We start from the raw sequence: 25342 nt of genomic DNA, 5'->3' as shown, positions 1-25342 counted from the left end.
TGGAAGGCCAGAAGGGACCACAGGGGGTCACTTTGCCTTGTCTTGACTCTAAGTAGCTTTTGATGTGTTCAATACACACACTTTGATAAAACAGAGAGGGAGAGAAAACATGGCAACATCCAAGCTTAGCTCTTCGATCTCTCCATCCTTCCCTCAGAAACTTCTGCAAGTGAATCCATGCTGTTCATTACGCTCCCCCAAAGAACATGATGAGCTGTTCTTTGGGGCCAGATTTTCAACCTACGGTTCTCTGAGAATAGTTCCCATATTGTGGAAGAGATGAGTATGTGGTCCAGTGAGTCAAGAGGGATAAAAGCACAATCTAGTTGAAAAAAAAAAAAAGACATGGGTTGGTGGCTAAAGAATGCGGATCCAGCTTTTATCCTGTATGTGACATTTAGCTCAGAGACTCAGGCATGCCATTTTATCTTATGTACAGGAAACTTAGGAAGTATTGTAGCTGCTTAGGGGCTGGGTTATTCCCAAGATTTATGCCTTCAATATGCTTTAGATTTTAATTCAAAGTATGGAATTGCATAGCCACAGAATGCTGATGTAAGTCTGGGGCTTCTCAGTTGAATTTAGGAACCTTGGGACTCTCTTATATTTGTTTCCATGTTATCCTTTGAAAACACATGCTGCTCCTCTGCATCTCATTCTGATGACAGAAAGAATTCTCTCAACATTTTCCTTGACTCTTCTGCCTCTTTCATCCCAGGAAAAGAAAGCGTTGAATCATTCCTGTTCCTGTCTCCTCCTTCTTATTTCAATATCTGTTTTCCCATCAGTCTTTAAGCCAGAAAAATCTCCCACTTTCTTCCAAATGATAACTCTTATTATCTCTAGTTTTCCTGTCTTATGCCATTTTCCAAATTCCCTTCGCTCATTTAAAATCACTAATTTTTTTTTCATTTATGGACTTGGGTATGATTTTTTTCACCAATCACAACAAAAATATCTCCTTTAGCCTTTAATACCTAGCACAGTGCCCATCATATGCTAAATGGTCCCTAAATATTTTTAAATAAGTGAATTTTAAAATTCACAAAAAGCACTTGATTACAAAATGTGAAACGTGAATGATGGATACATGCCTATTTATGGGGATAATAATGATGTGACGTCAAAGTGACACTGGACTGTTTACTTTGCAAGAGGCACACTGTTGCCTCTGTCTGGAAGGCCCTCACCTCCACCCAGTGACTCCCCAGCTTCCTCACCCTGACCACTTCCTACCAGTCCTTTAGGACCTGGTGTAGGGGGAACTTGTTTAAGAAGACTCCTCCTCTGTGCTTCCGGAGCAAACTCTGCGCATCTCTATTCAGCTCTTATCCTGTGGGACTGCAGTTTCCTCCTGTCTCTTTCCCCTCATCCCATAGTAGACATGAGTTATTCTCCACTGGCTCCCTGGTACCTCACAAGAGTCCTGAGACACTGAAAACAAACAGTGTGAGCCGCTGAATGAATCAGTGAAGACTTCTGTGAGTAAGGAGAAGACTGGACGGCTCTTAGGAGAGGGACAAAGAGACTAGGACATACTTTTAAGCATGGGAGTGAGACGCCATCTGAAACTCACAAGCTTTCAAGGCTGTCTCAAGTTCAGAGCCTGAGGGGTGAGGGTTGAAAAGAGCACAGCCCATTTCTTCAGATACTTCTGGCATACACCACCTTGGTGTTTCCTCTCTGCTGTGTTTCCTGTCCCCACCACCCATGGCAGTGTGGAATTACTACTATCTTCTCTTTTCTTGCTCGTGAGCACTCCACGAGATCTTCAGCTCCTTTGGGCAAGAAAGAACAATGTCGCAGGGTTGCATTTATGCCTGATTCTGTGGCCCAGGTGCTTAGCAAAGTCTTGCTCTCTCCTCAACTAATGCTTCCCGATGACTTCTGTTAGGGACAGGGGGCACATTGGTTGTAGGTGGCCTGTCCTCCAGAAGTAGGTTTTCCTGGCAAACGATTGCTACAGTGATGCTTGTGGTGGATATTTTACAATAAGGGACCACAATCCTGTTCTCAAATTGGTACAGTTTCAGGGTGCTAGGGCTTTCATCTAGATTGGCTGGGCTGCCTCTAACTTCTTTCTTTCACTTTTCTTTCTTTCTTTATGTGTCAATGCTATGAACCCCCAGCAGCTGCTCAGGACCAGGGATGCTGTCAGGCATCTACTGGCACCTGAAGATATTGCCTAATCTGTCAGGGAAAGAGGCTGTATTTGACCACACCAGGAACTCCATCGCTTTACTATTCAGAGCACACCTTCCTTTGAGTTAATGAATAATTTAAAATGCTCATCTCATCTGTATATTAATTAGCCGCTTGTTTTCAAAAGCTTTAAATGACTGGCTCAGGCATCCTGTGCTCCACGGCAGATCTCTTGAGAGAGAGTGTGTCAAAAAAAATACACTTCATTCAGAGTCTCATTGATTTTTCTGACATTTTTTTTTTAATGAAATTTTCTTCTTTTCAGGGAACTTGAAATGTTAAAAGCAGATGCTCAGAGACACACTGACTACTGCACTGAAAAATTTAGAAAGGATTCCAAAGCCTCTAAGAGGCAAATCTGGTTTTTGGAGTAGAGGATTCTTACTTTTCAGAAACCATGTATCCTGTCCTAGGTCACAGTCAAAAATAATTTGTATTAAAAAGATACAAAGTCAAACATGAAATCATGAACATAGTCAATTCCCTTTCAACCTGCACTCTTGCTCCCTGTGGGAGACCCTGGGTTAGATCCACAGCACTGTACCAGTCACTGTGGTCTTGACTAATCCAGAGTGAAAATTTCTCTGAGACTCATCCCTATCATCCTAAGACTCTAATTACACCCTGGGAAGCCAATGGTGCAGAATGTTTGAGTTTGTTATTTCCTGACTTTGCTGCTAGGGAGAGAATTTGTATATGTGGACTCTGCTTTGGATCCAACTAGATCAGTGGTTCCCCTAGAGGCCCATGATGAACAACAACTACACACAGGCAACTCTGTGTGTGTGTGTGTTTTGTGTGTGTGTGTGTGTGTGTGTGTGTAGGGGAGTGGTACTAGTATTATTTTCAAGACATCAAAATGCTTGATAGAATCAGTTTGCTTGTGTGAAATAAGATAATGCAGCCTAACTAAACAATGTCTTTCTTGGCTGTGGGCTAGAATTTTATTTGAGGAGAGAAAATAAAACTTTACTGAATTATAGAATATAGAAAGAATGGCTGCATTTAAAAATATTGTGGTACATTTGCTTTACAGTGTTATGTTAATTTCTGCTGTACAACAAAGTGAATCAGCAATATGTATCATATATTCCCCTCTCTCTTGGACCTCAGCCCCCACCATCATTTCACCCATCTAGGTCATCACAGAACACCAACCTGAACTCTCTATACTTTATAGCAGGTTCCCACTAACTATCTATTTTACATATGGTAGTGTATTAGTGTCAATCCCAATTGCCCAATTCATCCTACTCCCTGTCCCTGCCACCTCGTGTCCACACATATATTCTCTATTCTAGTGTTTCTATTCTTGCCCTGCAAATAGGTTCATCTGTGCCATTTTTATAGATTCCACATACATGCATTAATATATATTTGTTTTTCTCTTTCTGAATTACTTCACTTTATATGGCAGACTCTAGGTCCACAGAAAGGATGTGCATGTATACTAAGTTAATTCAGTCGTGTCCGACTCTGTGCGATCCTATGAACTGCAGCCTGATAGACATATTTTAAAGCCAGAAAGATTTGGGTTCAATTTGCATCTCTGTTATTTTCCTACTGTGTGAACTTATTCAAGTTATTAACCTCTCTCATTCAAGGTTTCCACACTGGGAAAAAGGGAATAACACCCACCAGACTGGACTGTTGTGAGGCTAAATAGAATTCTATCTGCAGAGTGTCCAGTACATAGTAACTACTAATCTGTGAGAGTTGGGACTATTGTAAAGACCATTGTTCTCAACATTACATTAAAGTCTCCCATTCTGATCAGAAGCTTCATAGCTTACAGTCCCATCTTTTATTGTTCTCTTTGTGCCAGGTCCCATGTGGAAGGATTTTCATGAATTATCTCATTTAATCTTCATAAGAACTCCACAAAATAGGCACTGCTATACTACTATCATCCTCATTTTCTAGAATAAAAGAATAGAAGCTAGGAAGATCAATAATTTTCCTATTCACATTGGTAGTAGAGACTGGAGTCAATATTTCAGTCCTGCCAGTCTGACTTCAGAACCCTCGCTCTAACCAGTGTGAAGTTAGAAGTCCAGCCCTACATGTCTTTAGGACCCCAAGCAGATGAAGGCAGCTCTTGTTTCTTAACAGATACAGTTTGCTATTTAAATTCTTTTAAATATGGGGGCTAAATAAAGGGAAAAAAGCATGAAATGGATCTTAGGGGATGAAAAGGTTGTGAATGGCTACTTCAGATAGGGCAGAAATACTCTTGCCTCTAGAAGGGTTGGGAAGAGAATAGTTAAAATAGTGGGAAAGGAAAGCTGAAACTATAAAATGGTGTAGATCAAGTTTTCTGAGGAAGAGATAAGCAAGAGCAACAGAGCCTTCAATATCTTTCATTTCTAGGAGATAACCTGAACCTTGGAGGGGCTTAATGGACACAAGCTCCAAGATGAGGAAAGTGCAACAGCTCCTAAAACCCAGAATCCAGAGCTTCCCTGATAAGCTCAGTGGTAAAGATCTGCTCACAAATGCAGGAAACAAGGGTTCAGTCCCTGGCCCAGGAAGATCCCACATGCCACAGAGCAGCTAAGCCCATGTACCACAACTATCGAGCCTGTGCTCAGAGCCCGGGAGCCCCAGCTGCTGAGTTCACGTGCCACAACTACTGAAGCCCACGTGCCCTGCAGTCTTGCTCTGCAGCAAGAGAAGCCACTGCAATGAGAAGCCTGTACCCCGAAATGAAGAGTAGCCCCTGCTCGCCACATGAAGAGAAAAGCCCATGCAGCAACAACGATCCCGCACAACCAAAAATAAACAAATAAATAAAATTACAAAGAACAAAAACAAAACAAAACAAAGAAACGAAGCTGAGGATGTTTACTTACAGTGGTCAGCTGCCAGCTGGTCTATTAACATACCACACATAACATTACTACATGTGAAGTAAGTATAAAGAAATTATTTATTTATCAAATACTCCACATTTGAAGTGTATGGGTAATGAATCCACATACAGCTAAACATTTGTGGAAAGGAATTACTAATGTGTGCCTTCTCTGTTGCTGAATGATGAACTTCAAGGTCATTTAGGTCTCTCCATGTGACAGGAACTCTTCTGGTGCATCATTACAAATCTATAACACAGATCATCACAATTGATATACAAAGAGGTGAGTATTTTATTCACTTTAAATCAAATTTACCGAGGTAAATGAAGGGTGGATAAAGGAGGAGGAACCAAGGTGTCTTTCATATCCTAGCGTGCAAAGCTGCACATCATTACTTCTGCTTAATTCTATTACAATTAGAAGTGAGTCTCTAAATCCAGCCCATTTTCAGGGGAAGAGGAATTAATTTACACCTTTTTAATGGAGGGGTATCAAAGAACTGGTGGGCATATTTGGAACCGCCACATGAAGTAAGATTCAAAGTTCATTTATTTCCCGTCTACATTCCCTATAGATACTATCATTAACTGAAAAGACTTTCCCTTCCCTGTGGTTGGCACTATTGGTTCTACTTTCTCTTCCAGATGAATAGCACTAATGGTTACATTTCAAAAGCAAACTGAATTTTTTAAAAAGTCAAGTCTCTAGCAAAAATGATTAAAAGTAATACATATGTAAATGAAAAATCCAAATGATGATACTAATTTTTCATAACGTACTTTCTGCAAGTTTGCATTTTCAATTGCAGTAGCTAATACACTCTTGGGACATTAATGTTGGAAGAAATCTGAAACATTAGCTAATTTATATCAGTTGTTTTATGAATATAAAAACAGAAGTACTGGGAGATGAAATGAATAGCTCAGAACATAGGAAAAACAGGCAGATCTGAGAATCTTAGTTATTTTGTTTCCTAGTAATCTTCCTGATTTATCAACAGATAAATCAATTTATCTTTCTGAAGTGTTTGACATGAAAAGGCTTGGTTTTGGTTTCCCAAACTGTCACCAAAGTCCATAAGAGGCATGTTTAATCTCACCTTGTTAATTACATCCTTCAGGGGTCATTTCTGTTTCCTCTATTCCTTCTCTTATCCCCTGATCTGTTCTGTACCATCCAACTGTCCACTCACTTGTTTATTGGCTAATTCACAAATATTTGTTGAATGCCTCCCATGGGCCAACCATTGGTCCAATTGCCCAGGATTCAAATACATTAAGAAGGCAATCTGTGCCCTCAAGGAGCATGGAGTCTACATTCCTTCTATAAGCATCAACATTCCCTTTCTGTCCAAGAGACCAGCTTTTGGACGCCCAAGGCCATTTGTCTATCATGTCTTCATCAAGGGTGTTAGTCTGCTCAGGTTACCATAACAAATATCACAGACCAAGAAACATTACTTTGCCAAGAAAGGTCTGTCTAGTCAAGGCTATGGTTTTTCCAGTGGTCATGTATGGATGTGAGAGTTGGACTGTGAAGAAAGCTGAGTGCCGAAGAATTGATGCTTTTAAACTGTGGTGTTGGAGAAGACTCTTGAGAGTCCCTTGGACTGCAAGGACATCCAACCAGTCCATTCTAAAGGAGATCAGCCCTGGGTGTTCCTTGGAAGGAAAGATGCTAAAGCTGAAAGTCCAGTACTTTGGCCACCTCATGTGAAGAGTTGACTCATTGGAAAAGACTCTGATGCTGGGAGGGATTGGGGGCAGGAGGAAAAGGGGACAACAGAGGATTAAGATGGCTGGGCGGCATCACTGACTTGATGGATGTGAGTCTGCGTGAACTCTGGGAGACGGTGATGGACAGGGAGGCCTGGTGTGCTGCAAATCATGGGGTCGCAAAGAGCTGGACACGACTGAGCGAGTGAACTGAACTGAACTGAAGTGGCTTAAACAAGAGAGACATATTTCCTCCTAGTTCTGGAGTCTGAAAGTCTGAGATCAGGGTGCCAGCTCAGTCAAGTTCTGTTGAGGACTGTCTTCCTGGCTTGCTGTGTCCTCACATGATGGAAGGAGTGATTCCTTTCTCTCTCTCTTTTTTTTTTTTTTTTGCTTTTTCTCTTCTTAGAAGGAGGTCACGAGGGCCCTACCCCCATGACCTAATCTAACCCTTTTTGTGAGTGCTAAGTTGCTTCAGTTGTGTCCGACTCTGTGCAACCCTATGGACTATAGCCCACCAGGCTCCTCTGCCCATGGAATTCTCCAGGCAAGAACACTGGAGTGGATTGCCATGCCCTCCTCCAGGGGATCTTCCCAACCCAGGGATCAAACCTGTGTCTCTTACATCTCCTGCACTGGCAGGCAGGTTCTTTACCACTAGTGCCACCTGGGAAGCCCATAAGGTAGTATTAGTCTCTCCGTCGTGTCTGACACTTTGCGACCCCATGGACTGTATGTAGCCCACCAAGCTCCTCTGTCCGTGGAATTCTCAAGGCAAGAACACTGGAATGGGTAGCCATTGCCTCCTCCCCTGGAGGGATCAAACCCAGGGATCGAACCCAGGTCCGCACATTGCAGGCAGGTTATTTACCATCTAAGCCACTAGGGAAGCCCCATATAAAGTATGTACCCTAAGTAACACCAAATACCCTTTCTCTAAATATCATTACTTTTGGAATTAGAACTTCAACATGTGAATTTAGGGGAATACGATATTTTAGTCATAACACCCAGAAACCAAAATCTCTGGGGAAAAGAGTATTTCCTAAAACCATGGGGATTACAAACGCTTGCCAACACTCCATATGAAGGAACTGCAGAGAAACAGAATTTCTGTCATCAGAGTAGATTTTTTTCCCCACAACTTTCACTAAACTTTCTAAGGAAATCTGCAAAAGAAAATGTGAGGAGTTTGGGGAATTAGTCACACAACATCTCACTTTTAGCTCTCTTAACGGGGGTTCAATATCATATGAGTTGAGTGCTTGAGTATGCCTTAGATAGAGTTGCAAATTGGTAATTCATTCTGGCACTGGAATTAAGGTGCTTCAGTGGGGTGTGAGCACAAAATTGCTCCTGGTCATGGTGAAAGGAGGTGAAAGGTCTCCTGCTTTCCCAAGAGAATTGTACTTTATGAAGCTTTATTCCATACCTTTTATGATCCAACCATCACCAAAGCATGGAAGGAGGCTTTGAGATATGCCAAAGTATCAGTGACAGTGGTTCCTCTCCACACCCTTCATGTCACAATCATGGCAGTCACCAGCTGTACTGTACTCTGGGGGGACATTCACTAACAGAATCTTATGATGTGGTTGGACTTAGTTAACATGATTAAAGAGTTTCAGGAAGGAGATCAAACCATTCAATCCTAAAGGAAATAGACCCTGAATATTCATTGGAGAGACTGATGCTGAAGCTGAAGCTCCAGTACTTTGGCCACATGATGCAAAGAGCTGACTCACTGGAAAAGACCCTGATGCTGGGAAAGATAGAGGGCAGGAGGAAAAGGGGAAGACAGAGGATGAGATGACTGGATGACATCATCGACTCAATGGACACAAGTTTGAGCAAACTCCAGGAGATAGTGAAGGACATAGAAGCCTAGTGTGCTTCAGTCCATAGGGTTGCAAAGAGTCAGACACTACTGAGTGACTGAACAACACCCATGGTTTAATAAAAGACAAGTCTATTTCTAAAGCTGGTGCAGTGCAGACAGAATGTAAAGTCCGCCCAACAGGGCTGCTGCTTTGAAGATGCAGCCACCTTGTGAAAAATACCAGGAGCTGATCAACGGAGGGCAAAGAGACAGAGGCTGCAGGGGGTGGCTTAACCTGAATTCTGCTGTGGGTGGTGAATAAAATTCAAAAGTTAATTGGCCAGATTACCTATTCATAGAACTGGAAGGAAGAATGGAAATTAAGCAAATGAAATTGAAGTTTTAGATTTGATCTCTGGATTTATATCAAAGGGGTAGGGAATTCAACTCTCATTCCAAAACAGGCAACTTTCCTCTGAGGATAGTTTGTGACATCTGCTATGAAGGAACAAGAGGGTTCTTAGTTGTAAAAATAGAGACTGACTCTGGAAAGGAACTTATCAGATGGAGACTGCAAGCTCACAGAATCACTGAGAGAACCAGGCTTGAGGCTCTGCAGCCATGACCGAGACCCACGGTCATCCTGGGGAGGAGACTAAGCGGGGGACACTGCCAGGAATTGGACCGGGCAGTTTGTTCCCTGCTGCCGCTGGCCCTGGACTCTACTACCACCATCACCAGAAGATTCCGAGTCTTTCCTTCTTTGCTTTAATGGCCCCCAAGTCAAAGACCAGGAGCCTGGTGGTGATTGGTACCTATGTCACCTGACTATGTATAGCTGCAAGGCAGGGGGTGGGGGGGGTGGGGGGCAGGGGCTGAGAAAGTCAGTATCTCGCATTTTCAGCTTCCAAGTGGGATGTAAGCCCTGATTCTGTCTAAAATGCATATGGAGGTGCAGATGGGGAGATTCACCAAATGCAGAAACAGAGCAACTCCCTTAAGAAAAAAAAAAAGTCATATTAGTTTGAAAAGGTCTGGTTTCTTTTTCTTCATTATTTATTTATTTTTTAATTGGAGAATAATTGTTTTATAAAGCTGTGCTGCTTTCTGCTGTACAATGTGAATGAGTCATAATTATATGTACCTCCCCTCCAAATTGAGCCTCCCTCCCCACTCCCATCTCCCTCCCCCACCCCCCCCACCCTGCCTCAAGTCGTCACAAACAAGGCTGGGTTCCCTGTGTTATATAGCAGCTTTCCACTAGTTATCTGTTTTACACATGATAGTGTATATATGTCAACGCTACTTTCTCAATTCGCCCCACCCTCTCCTTCCCCTGCTGTACCCACGCGTCTATTCTCTGCCTCTGTGTCTCCATTGCTTCTCTGCAAATAGGTTCATCGGTACCATTTTTCTAGATTCCGTATATATGTGTTAATATAGAATATTTATCTTTCACTTCATTTTGTATAATAGGCTCTAGGTTCACCCATTTCTTTACAACTGACTCAAATTTGTTCCTTTTTATGGCTGAGTAATATTCCACTGTATATATGTACCTAGTTTCTAATTGAAGGAAGAAGAGAAGGTAAGTAGTGGTGTCTAAGTGTCATTAATGACCAGGGGGATTGATTAACTAGGAGATAGTCCTCTGCTAAAAGGACCCAGGAAGGATAGTATTCAGTGGTTCTCAGCCTTGGCTTCACTTAGGATCATCTGGGGAGTTCTCAAAAACTGCTCTTGCCAGGACTCCATTCTAGACCAATTAAGTCAAAATTCCTATTGATTCTAATGTGTGGCTGGGTTGAAAACCACTGAATTATACCTGAGGTACCTTGAGAAGAGGAGCAGTTGGGCTCTAGAAACCACGGTGGACAGGTGCTCAGAAGGGGCATTAACTCACAGCCCCTTTTGCAAGTTTGGTATTTTTCTGATCAGAGCTGCTGAGTGACAGCAGGAATCATCCCGTATTTCACTGCCATCTTTAAAGGCCTAACATGATGCAGACGTGTGAAGCTTTTTCAAATCTGAAAAGCATGTTGCCTGATTAAGAAAAACTCTCTCCTCTAAGTGATGGACGAGGCTGGGAGGGTATCTATGTAGGTCCAGTGGCAGGTCTGGGAAGCTGCAGGTTTGGAAACCAGAGCCAGAGCCCTCCAGCCAAACTCGCCTTCACTGGCCTCAGAATAACTCACTCTTCTACTCACATGAGCCGTGAGAGTGAAAGTGAGCAAAGTCTGTTTTGGGGTCTTTAGAAGAGTTGCCCTGGAGTGCTCAGCTGGGCAAAATGATCAAAGAATGCCTGTAGCCTGTCCAGGAAACTCAGGGGGGAAACAGCAACACGAGGAGAGGTCTCCAGGCTGGATGCCTCTGTAAGTCACACAGCCTTCTCAGCTCAGTGCAGCCTTTGGCTTGGCTGGGAAAGATCTGGAAAGAAAGATCCGAATACCGAATGCTTCCGGGTTCAAGGACATTACCTGTGAGAGAGGGAGGTTTGGAGTCAAAGCAAATTTCCACAAGGCTAAATTTGCTCCCTAATTTCAGACTAGCCGGGAGATGAAGGGAAATTATTTAGAAAAGAATGTGTATCAAGGAGCCAAGTATTTAATGAAAAAGCCAGTGGCAGCAAATATCAATATTTGTCTTTCAAAGCAAACACCTCAGAGGAAACGTTTGGCGCCAGATGAGAGAGGCATTGAGCGTAGCAAGCAGAGCGTCGCCAGCACACCCTCAACCCTTGCCACCCCCACCCAGCTGCAGCCCAGCACCTTCATCAGTCTCTATTTGCTGGTTAGGAACATGATGGATGAAGCCACTGCCAGCAAAGATGCTGTCTCTGCCCTCTGCACTGTCCCATTAAGGTGGTTTGGATGTAACCTTGGAGGGTAGATTCTAAAGGGCACTGTACTGATTGATGTTTCCAACTTAACTATGTGACAGTCACCACTGGTGAAACCACCCAAATGTTCACATGTCTACATCTGCCTCCACCCTCTTTTCATATATAAGAAAGTGGGACTGGAATTAATCATGACAATAGAAGCTTTCTGAATGTTGTTTTATGTTTTTGGAGCAAATCTTTGTCTGTAAGAGCAGTTTTGGGGAAAAAAAGGCCATTAAGAGGATTAATGGAAATGCATAGTACTAATTAGGCTGCAGAGATACAGAGCTCTGAGAATGGTTGGCTCTTTTAGACACCTTTTACTTGACACTTGAAATTATTTAATTTCATCAACTGGAGTAGTAAAAAATGGACCTTCAAAAGATGAGTGATTTTCTTTGATAGTTGCAATGGTAAGGTTTTTGTTTGGCATATAATTTAGCAAATACCTATTGATTGTCTACTATGTTATTGGTTCAGGATGAACACTTCAAAGTCCTTGTTCTTGCAAAACTGTTGTTTTAATGGAAGAGAGAGAACCTTAAGCTATTTAATTTCCATCAAATAGAGTTAGTGAAGAATTGAGGAAAGTGAGGAGAGATGAGAGGTTATGAGAGAGGGGAGAAGTAGATGTATGGAAATTGGAGTCTAACCAGATATCTTCTCTGAAGAAGGAAAGAAATGTCAATCTGGGTGGTGTGTGTGTGTGTGTAGGGGGAAGGGTTGACCTCAAGCAATTTGTTATTTATGCAGCCTAGAGTACAAATCGGGAAATGATGGGATGAAGATAAAGAACCAGGAAGGGGCATGTCCCGGTGGGCTCCGTATGCCAAGTTAAGCAGTTTGGATCTTTTTTCATACATCAGAAGATCTTGAAATTCAATTGCATTACAATAATTTAGAACCTGATACATACTACCTTAGCCAGCTGATCAACGTCAGCATCAACAGAGACAAATCATGTTGGATGTACGTACCCTAGGGAAGATGTGATGAAAGTGACACTTTGTCTCTGTGGTCTTCTTTCCCCAAACCCTTGACCCCTGTCTAATGATGAGAAAATGCCAGCCAAATTCAAACTGAAGGACATTTCTAGAAAACACCTGACCACTACTCCTGAAAACTCTCAAGGTCATCATAATCATGGGAAAAAATCATTTAAGACTTTGCGACTTGAAGTGTGGCCCCCAGATCAGTTCCCTGGGGAACTGCCGCTGCTTTTTTCAAGTTCATCAGTCAGCAGAACTTCTGTGCATTCCAACAGAGTGTACTGCCAGTGCTGGCATAGTGCCCTGGTTCTCAAACTCTGGTTTGCATCAGAGTCACCTGATAGCTTCTTAAACCATTGCTGGGCTTCACCCATACTGTATCTGATTCAGTAAATTGAGGTGGGGCCGGAGAATTAGCATTCCTCTCAAATTCCCACAGGATCCTCTTTCTCCTCTCCACACACCACTCTCTATGTGAGCTCATCCCAGCCTCCTGTTGAGCTTTTTGAATCATGCTTCTCCTCAAAGCACAGCTCAAGTCCCATCATCCCCATGCAGATTTCTGGGCTTCAGTCTCTTCCTACAACCCAATCTGTATGCTAGATCGTCTCTGTGCTGGAGAGGGGAAGATATGGAGGGGGCCAGTGTGGAATAAACAAGGGCCAACCAAATCGGAACAGGCAACGACTGTTTATTCAGAGCTTGCTGTAGCACGAAAGTCAGACACCATCATCTGTGTCCTGGCTGAGACACACAGGAAGGCAGAGGAGTGGGAAAACCTGATCATCAAAAAGGGGGAAGGTTCAGGTGTGCCGTGACTAGAGGTTGTCGGCAACCTAATTAGAATCATCTTTGTGACGGGTCAGAAGTGTATATTAGACTTTCTCTGGTTGATCCTAAGTTGGAAGTAGGGACAAAAATTAGGGAAGCTGTCATTTATTCATCAAGTCCTGGATATTTTGGGTCAATTAGCAGAGAAATTTTTGTTGGGCTCCCTGGACTGTTGCTATTTGTAAGGCCTCCCCAGACAGCCATTTTGCTTTTTTGCATTTCGATGGTGTGATCACTGACCTAGAGCCAGACATCCTGGAATGTGAAGTCAAGTGGGCCTTAGAAAGCATCACTATGAACAAAGCTAGTGGAGGAGATGGAATTCCAGTTGAGCTATTGCAAATCCTGAAAGATGATGCTGTGAAAGTGCTGCACTCAATATGCCAGCAAATTTGGAAAACTCAGCAGTGGTCGCAGGACTGGAAAAGGTCAGTTTTCATCCCAATCCCAAAGAAAGGCAATGCCAAAGAATGCTCAAACTACCGCACAATTGCACTCATCTCACACGCTAGTAAAATAATGCTCAAAATTCTCCAAGCCAGGCTTCAGCAATATGTGAACCGTGAACTTCCTGATGTTCAAGCTGGTTTTAGAAAAGTCAGAGGAACCACAGATCAAATTGCCAACATCCGCTGGATCATGGAAAAAGCAAGAGAGTTCCAGAAAAACATCTGTTTCTGCTTTATTGACTATGCCAAAGCCTTTGACTGTGTGGATCACAATAAACTGTGGAAAATTCTGAAAGAGATGGGAATACCAGACCACCTGATCTGCTTCTTGAGAAATTTGTATGCAGGTCAGGAAGCAACAGTTAGAACTGGACATGGAACAACAGACTGGTTCCAAATAGGAAAAGGAGTTCGTCAAGGCTGTATATTGTCACCCTGTTTATTTAACTTATATGCAGAGTACATCATGAGAAACGCTGGACTGGAAGAAACACAAACTGGAATCAAGATTGCTGGGAGAAATATCAATAACCTCAGATACGCAGATGACACCACCCTTATGGCAGAAAGTGAAGAGGAACTCAAAAGCCTCTTGATGAAAGTGAAAGAGGAGAGTGAAAAAGTTGGCTTAAAGCTCAACATTCAGAAAACGAAGATTATGGCATCTGGTCCCACCACTTCATGGGAGATAGATGGGGAAACAGTGGAAACAGTGTCAGACTTTATTTTTCTGGGCTCCAAAATCACTACAGATGGTGATTGGAGCCATGAAATTAAAAGACGCCTACTCCTTGGAAGGAAAGTTATGACCAACCTAGATAGCATATTGAAAAGCAGAGACATTACTTTGCCAACAAAGGTTCATCTAGTCAAGGCTATGGTTTTTCCTGTGGTCATGTATGGATGTGAGAGTTGGACTGTGAAGAAGGCTGAGCACCGAAGAATTGATGCTTTTGAACTGTGGTGTTGGAGAAGACTCTCGAGAGTCCCTTGGACTGCAAGGAGATCCAACCAGTCCATTCTGAAGGAGATCAGCCCTGGGATTTCTTTGGAAGGAATGATGCTAAAGCTGAAACTCCAGTACTTTGGCCACCTCATGTGAAGAGTTGACTCATTGGAAAAGACTCTGATGCTGGGAGGGATTGGGGGCAGGAGGAGAAGGGGACGACAGAGGATGAGATGGCTGGATGGCATCACTGACTCGATGGATGTGAGTCTGAGTGAACTCCGGGAGTTGGTGATGGACAGGGAGCCCTGGCGTGCTTCGATTCATGGGGTCGCAAAGAGTCGGACACGACTGAGCGACTGATTTGATCTGATCTGATCTAGATTGTTGCTAGAGATTGTGATCTGACTTCCTACAAGTCTGACTTACAGATAGCAGGCTGGCATTCTGGGTTGGCTTCTATAGATCACGGGTTGGTTTCCTGTACTAGTTGCTGCAGACTGTGGGTCAGAATTCTATTTTTACATATGGTTTGGCCTTTATTCATTTGTATATTCAGTCTCTCACAAGGGACAACACTCATGAAATGGCCAAGTGAGTTACTGAGATCGGTGGGAGTAGAACAGAAGGAATAAAAGAAGAGGATTTGGTAACAGGTAGGGGTGAGAATGGACAAGGCGATGGCACACCACTCCAGTACTCTTGCCTGGAAAATCCCATGGGCAGAGGAGCCTGGTAGGCTGCAGTCCATGGGGTCCCTGGGAGTCGGACATGACTGAGCAACTTCACTTTCACTTTTCACTTTCATGCATTGGAGAAGGAAGTGGCAACCCACTCCAGTGTTCTTGCCTGGAGAATCCCAGGGATGGGGGAGCCTGGTGGGCTGCCGTCTATGGGGTTGCACAGAGTTGGACATGACTGAAGCGACTTAGCAGCAGCAGCAGCAGGGGTGAGAAAGGCTTCACAGACCAGAAGAGTGGTTAAAACTCTACTGCTACCACATTGCCTGCCTGTTAATCCCATTCCTGCCACTCACCTATTAAACTTAAGGCTAATAATAATACCTATGTTGTGGTATATAATTGTTAAATGTAAATTAAATTAGTTAATATAGTGAAGTGACTACAACAGTTCTCGACCTAAAGTCAGTGTCAGCTACTATTCTTGTTACCCTAGGACCAGGGAGATGCCATTAGCTGGCAGTTTGTCAAGAAGGGACCAGGCTTTGAAGCAAACTTAGGACCTCCAGGTGATGCTCAGGAGTGAGACTGATTTTTCCCTCCACCTTATATACTTCCAAGAGTACCACAGTGCATGTACTTGCTAAGGACTTAGTGTGTATGTCCCCTCAAAATTCAAATGTTGAAGCCTTAATCCCCAATGTGATGGTCTTTGGAGGAGGGACCTTTGGGAGGTAATTAGACTTAGATGAGGTCACAAGGGTGGGACCCTACTCTGGGATTAATGCCCTTATAGAGGAGACCAGAGAGCTGCTTTCTTTTTCTGAATATATTCACCCAAGGAAAGGCCAGATGAGGACATAACAAAATGATGGCTCTCTGCACACCAGGGAGTGAGTCCTCATCAGACCCTGGACTCTGTCAACACCTTCATCTTGGACTTTCTAGCTTCCAGGGCTGTGAGAAATAAATTGTTAAGTCACACAGTCTATCGTGTTATTGTTTTTTGTATATAATATTAATATTTTGTTATAGCAGCCTGAACTAAAATGAGACTTCCTCCTGTTTTGATTAAGGCATCTCTTTTAATTTTTTAATAGGTACTATAGGGCCTGGTTTTTAATACCTCTCCCTGCAAAGAATTAGCAACATGTCCTCTCTGGCAAACAGCATTATTGGTCTGAAAAGTTAACTTACCAGCACAATGAGTAAAATTTATTATAAAATGAATTTTAAAAAATTGACAATTTTAGTCATAAAGCTATCTTACTTGCATTTAATGCTGTGCAACTTAGAAATAATTATTGGTTGATAGTTATTTCAGGCAAATAAAATAATTATTTTTTGACTGCTAAGGAATGCAGAGCATGGATACTAAATTACAAATTATTTGACCCTCTCTAATATCTAGTTTTCAGTTAATTAACACCCTAGCACTTTAAATTTACACTGATATTTTCTACTGCCATTTCTAAGTAGCAGATTTAGTTTTCAAATATGACTCATAGGCATATATTAATGCTAATGAGTTATTTACTAACCTTGAATCCTATGAAAACACCTTGTCTAACCTATATTTATTTGTTTATATAAGATCTATTTTAAAGTTTTTCCCCTGATGAAGTGAATGGCAAAGAATCTGTGTAAACATCTATTTTCTTAAGTACTTTTGTTACCAGAGTTGCCACCAGACCCTTGCTCAAAACTCATCAACCCCTCTCTTGAACAGGAATTAACATATATTTTTTTAAGTCACAGGGTCTGGACACAAGGAAAGGAAGCTATAGAAAGAGAAAAGCAAAAACTGGGTAGAATCAGCTGAAACCAAGATGGTGACAAATCTGACCTCCAACAGACCCTGAGTCTCATTCTATGCTAATTTTACTACATGAGCAAACTAAATGACCTACCTACTGCTGGCCATAGCCAGAAGTCATTGATCTAAAAATAAGAAAACAGGTAGCACCCCATTTCCAGGAAAGCCCCGCCTCTTTCCCAGAAAACTAATGCATGTATCTGCTCATCTTTACTCTCACTCCTCCCCACATTGTCCTCACTCCTTAAAAGTAAATCCCTCAGCCAGACTAGGGCCCAACTGGGGGTCCACACAACCTAATTAGGTAAGGCTATTGTCTTTTCTCTTTTTTGTACCCTGGGGCATGTGGAGATATTAGTTCCCAGACCAGGGACTGAACCTACACCCCTGCAGGGGAAGAGCAGAATTTTAACCATGGGCCAACCAGGGAAGTTCTAGGTAATGCTATCCTTTTATTATTTTACTGCAGATAAAGAAAAGGAAAGGGTGTGGTAAGGTCCAAAGAGAGTCTTAAAAATCAAGCCGCCTTTTATCCCTGTGAATTGTAGTCTTTTATTTAAAAGACATTCAAGAAGCCTGATATTTGATTCCATGCACGTATGGATGAATTGTCATCCGTAATATGGATAGCTTTGCTCAGAAAATAAACACATATTAAATGCTAGCTGAAGTGTCATTAATTTTCCCAACAGTCATAAACATATATTAAAGATGAAATGAACAGGAATTTGTTTTATCATCATTATGTAGAACAAGAAAGATGGGCCACTTAAAGAGGACATTAAATACCTACTGAATAAATGCCAAAATGGGCTCTGTTCTTCCCTTGGAATTTGCTAGGCTAAAGACTATACAGCAACTAATCATTCAATTTGCTGACAATGGGAAGCAAAAAAAAATCTAAAATTATGGTGATTTAACACATTGTAGAAATGTATCACATTCTTGTATTTCTTAAAAAATAATACAACACACCTGTGGTTTGAAAATGCCATATTTTCCAGAATTTTAGCCAACAATTCAATTAAATTGCCAGGCGATTTAACTATGCCTCTAGTTTCTTACCTAACCATTTGAAGCTGCTTCTCCTGTGATTAAAACCATTCAGCAAAGGTGCTTTTCTAATTAAAAAGAAATTTCCTGTCAATTAAGTAATATCTTTTCATTTACAAAAGTGACAAAATTTATGGATGTTAGCCTTAATAACAAGGCAAAGAATATTGGCTGAATAGCCTGACAGTTAAATGAATCTGTCTCAATTCTGCTTCTCCTTTCACAGCTACCAGTGAAGTTAGCTAATTCCTAGATGGACTTAGTTTTCCAACCATGTAATTTTCAGGCGCCTTGAGTTTGCTTAGCAAGAAGAAAAACAGTAATTTTGATGGAGTTGCTAACTATGGATAAAAGGAAGAGCTTAGCTTTCTCACCCTTTATTATTTTGCCCCAGATGTGTAATGTTTGCCCTTTTATTTCAAAAGACGATTTATTTTACCTCAAGTTGATTAAACCTCATGAATATTTGCAGTTTTCCAGGATTCACAACACTCTTCTCTGTGTGTTTGCAGACTTAATTCTTCCCTTTCTTGTGAATTTTCTTCTGCAGTCTGTCCTTTGGCCCACAGCATATGAAAGGAGAAAGAAGTGAAGATAAGACACAAATCTATTTTGCAGATTGTTATGGGCTGAATGTTTGTGTCCTTCCAAAATGTGTATGCTGAAATCCTTAATCCCTAGCTGATGATTTTAGGGGCTGGGCCTTCGGGAGGTGATTGGGTCCTGAGAGTGCAGCCCTCATGAATGGGATTAGTGTGCTTCTAGAAGGAACCCCAGAAAGACCCCTTGTTCCTTCCTTCCACCACATGAGGTTATAGCGAAAAGACAGTGGTCAAGGAGTGGGCTCTCACCAGACACTGAACTGGCCCAACCTGTTAGCACCTTGGACTTGGACTTTCCAGCCACTAAACTGTGAGAACAACAATTCTGTGGTTTACAAGCCATCCAGTCTCTGGCACTTGGCTATAGAAACCCAGAAGGACTAAGGCAAGGTTGTGGAGTGCCCTGGTGTGACATGATGGAGGTGAGGTGGCTGGTGGTATTGTCATAGCTCAGTTTCCTGGGCTGCTGGAGTTCTGCATTCCTAGTCTCTCCAGTGGACACACCGGGAGTCCCACGCAGTCACACTGGAGATCCATGAGGGCCACAGTTTCAGCAGGCCTTCTATGAGATGTGTTCAGCCAAGCTTGACTTCAAGAGTTGGGGTCTCTGACATAACCTGATTTCTAATTGAAATTTAGAAAATTGAACCTTGTGAAAGTGATGGCACATGATCTGCTTCTACAAAACGAACACTAATACCTGATAGTTGCTGATTATTATTGTTGTTACTTTACTTTTGCTGTGCTGGGTCTTTGGTGCTGTGCACGGACTTTCTCTAGCTGCGGCATCTGGGTTCCTCATTGCGGTGGCTTCTGCTGTTGTGGAGCCTGGGCTCTAGGCATGTGGGCTTCAGTAGTTGCTCTGTGGTCTCAGACCAGGGATGGAACCCGTGTCCCCTGCACTGGTAGGCGGATTCTTAACCTCTGGACAACCAGGGAAGTCCTGCTCTGATTATTAACTTTTGTGAGTCCTGGTACTGAGTTCTCATCTAGATTTTTTTTTTTTTTCATTTACTTTGGATGACTCTTATTTTACATACATATGTATATGTGAAATCCATAAAAATAATATTCAACCTCATCCAGAGTTCTTCACCTTTATCAGGAAGGGGTAAAACAGCCAGCAGTCTAGGTAAATGATAGGGGCTGTGAATCAATGAAATTAGTGGATTAATGATCAGTATTTCATTCTCTTATATCAGTGAACAAAAGTGCAGTGCAAATAGTTTCCTCTTTCTGTTAGAATAGGCAGCCTGTTTAGGTGGCAAGCAAGAACCCCGACCCTGTGACAGGATGGACAAAGAGGTGATGCAGGCTCTGTGCACAGCAAACCATGGTTTGAATCTCAGCCTTTTATTACCCGTGGGTCCTTGGGCCAGTAATTTAACTTCATCATGCTTTAGTTCCCTTATCTTCTCTGGGAAATGGGGAAATGAAGATATCTATTTTTAGGATGGTCTTGAGTATTAAATGAAGATAGTACTGCAGCATAAAAAGCAACCAACATATATTTGTTTTTAAAAAGTGGATTCCACTTTCAACTTCTGTGAAAGTTAATATCTATTGCAAACTGCAGATAATTATTGCAGCTTCCCCTGACTGGCAGTCTGGGTCGGAGGATGCCCCACTTGTTACAAGGGTGGCGCGGGAGCCCTAGCAGAGGGGCTGGGATTTGGAGGACAAATGTTATTCATGCATGAACATGACTTCCCAGGGAGCGACAAGCCAGGCAGCAGCTGGCTGATTCCTTCGCTTCCTTGGGAAAGGAGAGAAGTACAAAGCGTAGTCTTTTGTGTCAGTTTTCTGACAGGAGGATCTACCCAGAAATCTCACGGACATGGAGAATCAAGACAATCAAAGTCCAATAAAATGCTATACCACCCCATTTGCTTCCAATTGCCTTGTCAGTCTTTGCATAATTAGCCAGGCCAATCAATGATAAGTTCTCTCTTCCTGAGTTGTAAAACAGATGGAAATAAAGGAAAGAAGAAAAACATCTAGCTACTTTCAGGCTCGTCCACCTGCATCAGGTTTTTCCTGCCTCGTGCTTAGTCGTGCTCTTTGTGACCCCATGGACTGTAGCCCACCAGGCTCCTCTGTCCATGGAATTCCCCAGGCAAGAATACTGGACTGGGTTGTCTTTTCCTGCTCTAGGGGATCTTTCTGACCCAGAGATTGAGTCCATGTTTCCTGTGTCTCTTGCTTTGGCAGGTGGATTCTTTATCACTGTGCCACCTGGGAAGCTTATAGAGTGGGTTGCCATTTCCTTCTCCAGGGGATCTTCTGGATCCAGAGATCAAACCTGAATCTCCTGCATTGTCAGGTGGGTTCTTTAATGCTGAGCCATCAGGGAAGCCGGCAGAAGCTTTTATGGCTTTCCAAATACTTTAAAAAATGTTAACTGACACACTGCTTTTATTTATCAGGGTTTCCCTGGTGGCTCAGAAGGCAAAAAGTCTGCCTGCAATGCTGGAGACCTGGGATTGATCTCTGGGTCAAGAAGACCCCCTGGAGGAGGGCATGGCAACCCACTCCAGTATTCTTATCTGGAGAAGTCCTTGGACAAAGGAGCCAAGAGGGTTACAGTCCATGAGGTTGCAGAGTCAGACATGACTGAACGACTAGACTAAAATTTTCACTTTCACTTTTATTGATCATCTTGCCAAGCAGTCTGAAGTCATGGCAAAGGTGTACCCCTTTGACCTACTAAAGGAAGGCACAGAAATAGCACAATCATAGTACGTTTGTGGCAGAGAGAAGGAAATGGTTTCCTTTCCTGTTCTTTCCGGAAAGCACCAGCCTCCTCTGCTTCCCATGAGAATAGATGCTCTCTATTCACCCATTTGGTCAATAGGAAGATTGCTCTTAGGCGATCTGATAACAGTGCTTTCAACACGCACACACACTCCCACTCGCCACTCTGGAGACTCATAACTCATCTGGATTATTTGTTCTTGGAGAAAACTAAGCATAGACAGGCAGGAGACATATCCCAGGGACATAGATAAATACACCTAATTATAGACTGAGCTATTAGCGTGACATGAATTGCAGTTTCTGAAAATGATCTGACAGCTCAAGAAAGCTCCTCTGTCACCAGCCTGGCCTGTGTGTCAGCGAGCAGGGCCCTGCAACGAGCAGTCATTCTGTGACACTCTTCCCAGCCGGCTCTGTGGCTCCAATGCTTCAACGTCTTTCCTTTTGCTTTTTATCTTGAAAATATTTCTAATTCCTTCTTTTATTTATTTTTTTTTTTAGGGACTGAACACAGCTGCTGGCACCCTCATGCTTTCCTGGATGTTGCCGATATATCTGTTTACTAAGTCAACGTCTAAACCCAGGTGGACACAGATGAAGGCAGGGCCCCTTAGTCCAAAGCCCTCAGCTCACTCACCATGGAGAACTGAAAATTCATCCTGCAGCACTTCCTACCCCAGGGAGAGCTCTCGTTCCTTTGATCCTCATGATTCATTTGATCCAATCAAACACTAGTTCATTCTCACGTCCCCCATGTTCAGTGAACACAAAGTGAACATTAATTTGTCTTCTCTCTGGAGTTCTTTTTATATCATTTTATCAATGATGAGATTCCCCCTGCCACCCCCACACCGCTGTGTTTACAAAGCACCCAGTCGTGTCCAGAACAAAAGGTAAAGGATTTTGGTGCTTGGGCCTGGACCTGGCGTGTGTGGTGGATGTACACGGGAAAGAGGATTTTTCACAAATGCAAAATGGATGTTCAGCCTCTGGCTGAGTTGATTTGGAAAAAAGGCTCTCTTAAAATGTTTAGGGACCATTTTGGAAACAAATACAGACTATGTGGAATAAAGTGGGAGTAGCGGTTACATTTGTAAATGGGTGGTATTTAAACATTATTAACAAACTTTCTTTTAGCTTACTTGAGTTTTTCACCTTGGTCTGGGTTGAAAATATTTATAAACATCTTTCTATATACAGGGATGGGGAGGGTTTGAGAAATAGTAGAGAAAGATTATTGCAGAGAGAAAGATGGCAATATTTAACTGTTCCCATGCAAACGAACATTTTGCAACAGAGCAATAGCCCCCAAAACGAGGTGGCTATTATGATAGAGAATTTGCTGAATGACTTTACTCATTTATTCCCACTTGCCTTTAGTACGTCAATGGCCATGCCTGGAAGACTCATATTACCTGATTTTCCTTTAATGAGAAGATAACCTTTCTGTCTTTGATAACAAAGCCAGGAGCCCAGACAACCAATGACATAAAACTTTCTCAGGGTTTGGGCTTAAAGAGGCAGAGGGTCTCTTCTCCCCAGTAACTGGGAAAGAAGTGAGACCCTTGCTTACATACATACAGTTAGACTATATTCTAGGAATAGAAGCAGAGAAAGAGGGAGGGAGAGGGCTACCTAAATGACTAAGTTTTATTTTTTTTCCTAAAGTGCCTAAAGAGTCGACTTATTGGAAAATGCTGGGAAAGACTGAAGGCAAAAGGAGAAGAGGGCGGCAGAGGATGAGATGGTTAGATCGTATCTCAGACTGAATTATCATGAGTTTGAGCAAACTCCGGGAGACAGTGGAGGACAGAGAAGACTGGCGTGCTCCAGTCCATGGGATCGCAAAGAGTCAGACAGACTTATCGACTGAACAACAACAACAAAAGCACCTGAACATTAGCTTAAGCAATGCATATACACACACAATGGGCTGGATCAAATTTAAACTAGTTTGGACACTTAGTTAAGTTCTTGCTAACTAATAGGTAGAGACTTGGGAGAAATGCTAGGTCAGCATCCTGGTAAAGGGTTTAGCAAATGGGCAGATTTATGCTTCTCACTTGGAAAAGAGATGTCACTATTTTTGGGACCTGCTGAGATGCTTTTCCCTTTTGCCAAATTTTAGTACCTCTGAGAGTGACTTTCTATTTCTTTTCATTTCTTTACATTTACTTGTTTCATTTTTAAAGATCTATCCTGCATCTTGTTGAGGAAAATGAAAGTTCTTATTAAGCCAAATATAAGCTGCACTATAGATAACCTGGATGCTCTACCAAGTTAAACATGAGTTTGCAATCATTCAGGCTGTCAATTGGTTTTACTCAAAAGGAGCATCTGGCTGCGTTTATTTGGGACAGGGGCTCTCTTGAGATTTCTAGGGACAATTTTGGAAATGAACATGGAATACGTGAAACAGGCTGTGACTTGAGGAGCCTTGTGGCATTTCTGGAAATATTACAGTGGCCTGTTTCCCTAAAGCTCTGACTGTGATCTTTGGGTCATGACCATCCTGGTTCTTAGACACCCCTTCCCTTGGAAGGGGGCAGTGACTCAGTTCAGAGTCAAAGGCACCGGGTTTGATTGGTAGCCCCTCATCTCTTTACAGATGTCAGATGAGATAATGCACATGGAATTAAACCTTCTACCAATGGAAGCTGTTGTTCTCAGGATCTTCGTCTTTCATGTGGTGATTGAGTACTAATCAAAGGTTATTTGAGTTTTCCTCAAATAGCAAGTGTTGAAACAAACAAATTTCTCTAGCCAACTTGCTTGCAAGCATCCATCCTGTATTTTTGGGGCCCCAGGGTCAGAGGTCCAGGAAAAGAGCAGATTTCATGTCCATCTATAACGACAGGAAGAATCATAACTGCTGGCATATATTGAATGCTTATGCATGTATGAGGCCCTGTATAAACACATTATGAGAATTATCTCATTTAATCTTCAGACTACCCTGTGAGTCCCAGGTACTGTTTATCAGTCCTATCTTATAAATTAGAAAACAGAGACTGGAGATATCAAATAATTGACTAAGATCAGTAGCCAGCAAGTGGTGATACTGCATCAAAAGTTAGGAGATAAGAGTCAAGCAACAACTCAGCCTAATACCTAAGCAGTCAACAACTCCAGGAAAGTCAAGAATTGGTCTCCTGTCTCATGCTCGGTGGGAGCCTGTTGTTGTCTTATTCCCCATCCACTATCCTATGGGCAACAGGACCCTAAATTGAACTCTGCTACAAATTAGATATGCAGAGAAAATACAATGTCTTTTTTGTGTCTATAATTTGGTTTTCTCACTGGTAAGCAAGGACATAGAACTAAGGGTTCCACCTAGAAATGTTATGACAACTATGATGTAGATGTTGCAGATGGATGGAAGAAAATATGTTTGGGGGGCGGTCCACTGGGGAGACAGGAGGATTTCTGAGCTGCCAGAGAAAAGCCAAGGAATCTTATGTACTAGTGGAGAAGGAGAGAACCATACAGAATGAATGAGGGCTAGAGGGAGAGAAATGAGAGACAGAAGAACTTCTCTCATGTAATCTGGAGGTCCCTGAATATACATGTTTGTGCTGTAAGTAAAGGCCATGCAGTCACACAGAGGGGAGAGATTTAGGAAGGAATATATAGTGTAGTTTCTATTATTACTGTAAACAACGATTCCTATTTGTTTATCACTTTAAAGCCTGTAACATACTTTCATATAATCTCACCAGTTACTCCAGCAATAATTGTTCCAACCTC

The sequence above is a fragment of the Bos indicus x Bos taurus genome, chromosome 12 (genome assembly GCF_003369695.1).
Source record: "Bos indicus x Bos taurus breed Angus x Brahman F1 hybrid chromosome 12, Bos_hybrid_MaternalHap_v2.0, whole genome shotgun sequence".
NCBI classification, from domain to species: domain Eukaryota; kingdom Metazoa; phylum Chordata; class Mammalia; order Artiodactyla; family Bovidae; genus Bos; species Bos indicus x Bos taurus.
This window is presented reverse-complemented; position numbering follows the sequence as displayed.